Genomic DNA, 4,644 nt, shown 5'->3' on the forward strand with positions numbered 1-4,644 from the left:
GCAAGTAGATTCGACCCGGTGTAATGGGAACACCGGGCAGCTGCTGGAAGATGGATGCCTGGAAAAACTATGATACGATGCCTAGCGAGCATAACAATGACAGTGTCCTTCCTAGGTTTTCACAGCAAACGGTTTGCTTCGCTCGTTCTACGAAGCTCAAAACCCGTAGTTGATGGACAGAGATGAGTTGTAGATCAGAATTTTGCAAAGATTCTTGAAACTTTGAAAATTGGATAATGAAGGTTTCCATAAATGGAGATAATCTTTTCGGTAGAAATTTGTATTACTTGTACTCTGCCATACAAGGTAGACAAATCCCTATTTCGCTAAATTCAATTCGAACAAATGAAAGCATAAAACAACAGTCATTGATAGAGAACAAAGAGCTCTGTTGAGCGATATCTAGCAAGAACAGCTTAAACAAATTATTCTGAGTTAGAATAATATTGCTTGAAGCGATGCTTTCTGTTTACTTGTTCGTTTAAAAAATGTTCCAACTGGTATTTTATTAAAAAAAAGTTGAACTAACCAATCTAGGATTGAAATTCTTTATCCCCAGAGCTTATTCTTGGTATGTACCTTCACATAGTAATTTTGAAATAAGGCCTTTTTTGTTGGAAAAATGTTATTGAATGCGAATATTACTTTGATTTAATTCCAGCTAATAAATTAAAACAACGATATGACTATCTCAGGATTCTCGATAAAATAAAAGTTTGGCGGAATGAAAAATGATCTTCGTTAAAAACTCGAGAACGAAATAATATAGCTTTAATCCTTTAAAGAATGACAACATACTTAGAAAACAAAAGACAATACTTTTGAAAGTTATTCATCAATGAAATACGATTTCCCTTTTTGGGGTTTTTTTTTGTCCAGATGTAACGCTTGTATGCTGGTCTTCACGCGACGGTCCTGGGAATTGAATCCCTCCAGGGAATGTTTCTCTAGCCGGGCCGGGCTGACTTATCTGTTACAAGTCTGATCAAGCCTGTAATCACAGATCCAAATGATCTTGATAATATAGGGCCAACTAAAAATATGTTTCTCCGTTCATTAATCCTTTAGGCAATTCAAGTTAATATGTTTCATCCCACAGGAACGGTCTGGCTGTATTGCTTAAATCTATAATGAGCCAGACGGTTCATTGAACTGTTCAGTGATTTATTTGAAGGAAATTCTGATGTGATTTCAATACTTCCAAATGTAACATTTTCATTAAATATTCCTTTAGTTATATGAATGGCAACTGGAAAGCATTAATTAAATTTTCTAGAATAAACTTTATTACATTTTACATACCCAAGCCCTTATACAAGTACTAAATGTGCTTTTGGAGTGACCGTTATAGAATGAAATTCAAACTAACTTGTCGTTCAATTACTTCAACATAATTTTTGACGTCTTCTTGTACCTTTTCCAGCATCTAAACACATTTCTTCTCCTAGAAATACCTGCGTTATGTAAACCACTTTCTTCGAAATCAAACAGAAACCCCACATCGGTAATCTTCTTTGAATTTCAACTTACTTCACGGAAAATGACATAATTTGTCTTCTCATAATACGGCCGATGAGCTGCCATTTGCATTTTCACCTACCCTCACATTCAAACCACTCAACACAACGGTCAACAAACACTACAGTGAAAGTGTGTGTGTGAGTTTGTGCCAGCAAATAACGCTGCTAGTATTAAGATCATTTAGAAATATGAGTTATCGTCAGCAGCTAGCAGGCAAATCTAGGCGCCGAGATCTTCTTGACCTTTGCTGCCTACCTCGAGCTATCCACCTGAACGTCCCAAGTCACTATCATATGCGTGCGTGCGTGCATGTGTCTGTTTGTGTGTGAAATGTCCTTTTTCACAACGTTCTTCGCTCGGTAGCGCTCTCAGGTATCAGACCCCAAACAGCCAGCTGCGAAAGTGCGCTCATGATAATCATGCAAAATTGGCACTAGACACGCTGCGCTGCCCCGACGGCACAATGTTCACCCGGAGCGCACAAAACGGTGCTTTTCATGGTCAGGATCAACTGTCGGGCGCCGCCATGATTAGTCCAGTTAAGGCTCTTTCCGACAGCTTATATAAATGGCTTCGAGACGCCGAAACGTCGGACGTACGATAAGCAAGATGAATATGGGATGCTGATGCTGGTTACGAAGTGCAAATGGTCCCCGGCCTAAATGGTGATGGCGTTCGCCGGTGGCGTCACGGTGCGAGTGGTGCTGGCGACTGGGCTGGCAAGGCACAATCGAGCTTGAGATATTGGATCTTTTTCTATGGCATCTATCGTCGGTGGACCCTAACGATTGCCTCCGGCTGGATGCCGGTTGCCTTTGTTCTATGGGGGAAAAAATGGTAGCAAACGCGGCAAAAAATAGCACGCTTGATGGGCAACACTGAACGTCGGGAAAGCGACAAAAGCAACAGCCACTGTCAGTTGGAAAAGTCCATCAGGGAGATATCCTTGAAATGGTACCACGCGCGCGAGAACGGTATGAGTGATGGTTGACTTAGAAAATGTCGTAACAAATTAGGTACATCATGAGTAACAATTACTTACGGCGAGTGTAATTATCTTCGAGAGCATTATGGAAGTATGACATGTAGCTACGAGACAGTTTGATGGGACCGAGAGACAAAAATAACGTATACCATTTATTTGGATGATTCATTGTCCGCGATTTTTATTATTTATAGACCTTGACGCCAATGGTTTGCGGAAACGATACAAGGGTTTGCTCATAGATGGCGCTCATCTACTGACTAGCAATAGTGTTTAGTGCAGAACGAATATTTTTCGACTCAAATTTAATACAAACAATTATGGTAAATCTAGATTTCACGCCGATTCATTTGTGAGTGAGTGCAAGCAAAAAGTGAGTAAAATTTACTTGGGCAATACTCAGCAAAGAATTGCAGGTACGAGTTTCATTTCTGCTTCAAGCGATTTCATTTATTCAACTTTATGTTCTCATACTTATAAATTACTTTCATTTATTCAAATCAAAACTACCTCAGTAACCGAGTAAAATAAATCAATGCTAAATGTACACTAAATTCTTGCTTATGAATACGTAAATGCACCCCAATGCCCCTGTACACATGATACACCCGGGCTAAACACTTACCGTAAGCACCCGTAAAGAACAATGAGAGCAAAAAGCTGTTTGTTCCTCTCGCAAGTGTTTGCAAACATGTTTCCGTAACATTCATTTTCTCTACAGGTAGCGCAGCTAGCGTAGCCCATTCCACCCCACTTCCCGAGGCTAGAATAATTGAAAGGCAAAATCCGCACCAGCACATCAGAACGTACCTGTTGATTCTTCTGCTGCGATGCGTTGTAAAGTAGCGTCTAGAGTCTGCATTTCCTTAACCGCCAGCACCACACGCAAGCACACCCGATCAGCTTGGCAGCTTTAATCTGCTCTTCAAACCGTTTGACCCCCATTCTGTTTGGGGGCGACCGTGTGCCGACAGTTTTCCACGCAAAACATCAAAAGAATGTTTCCATCGCGGTACAGCGTTCACCGGGGTGGTGATACCGGGAAACCCACGATTGAGTGGTAGTTGTTGCACTACAGTAGCGGTTTTTTTTTGTGTGGAAAACTCTTGAACCGGAAACCGGTTCAAAAAACCAAACTCTTTTGAACCGGAAAACACTGCTCAAAGAGATGGGGAATGTGACGGATGGCTGGGTGATGTAGTAGGTGAGCTTGGTGGGCTTTTCATCGCTTAGGGCGCACATTTCGAAAGGGTACTCATCATAAATATTTTCTGTCGTTTTTTTCCCCTTCCCGTCCGGTGTGGTCCCAAAGCTCAAACCAAGCCATAAAAAAACAAACCAAGAAAATGGTTCTTGGTTTGTTTTTTTATGGCTTATGCCGCTTTCCCTTTTCATTTGAAACTGTCCACATTGTGTGGCAAAAAAACGTTATCATTCCTTGTGATATTACACTTTAAAATCACCTTTTCATTATTTTAATTAATTGTGAAAGAAATAGGTAGAATGAACCGTTATGCAAAAAATTATAATTATTTATTATAATTCAGAATGCATCTTGTAATTTGATGCAATTTAGCTACAAAAACCCATTCCTTGGACTTTGGCTCCTAAGTCAAAGGAAGTTCAAGGTGCCTGAAAGTATGCTACAAATATTTTTACCATTTTACAAGGTAATTCTAATGTGTGTTATATGACGTTTTAAACCCCTAACGAACAATCAGTGTTCCTGATCTATTATAATAATAATATTTCCTGATTCTATAAAAACGTTAGCTTGCTTCTGTCATACAGTCGAGTCATAAGCAGATAAATGAGAAAATGCATGTCAGAGTAATATAAACTTCAATGCATATTGAGAGCTAACAACATTAAAGCCGCAAAATCCAAAAAAAAAACATACCTAAAAACATCACAGACCCCACACAAATAAATTTGCATACAAATAGTACATACTTCCAGGTGTTTACCCAACCATCAAGATGTCATCTGTGCAATCTAACAGATTGTCAATAACTTATATTGCATACTTTTAGGCGTTTGACACTCAAAACTCGATCAGGTAAGATAAAAAATAAACAAAACAAAACAAACACTTTCGGATGATGTTTTAAAACACAAACACACACACAACATCGCTA

The sequence above is a fragment of the Anopheles stephensi genome, chromosome 3 (assembly GCF_013141755.1).
Source record: "Anopheles stephensi strain Indian chromosome 3, UCI_ANSTEP_V1.0, whole genome shotgun sequence".
Taxonomy (NCBI): Eukaryota; Metazoa; Arthropoda; class Insecta; order Diptera; family Culicidae; genus Anopheles; species Anopheles stephensi.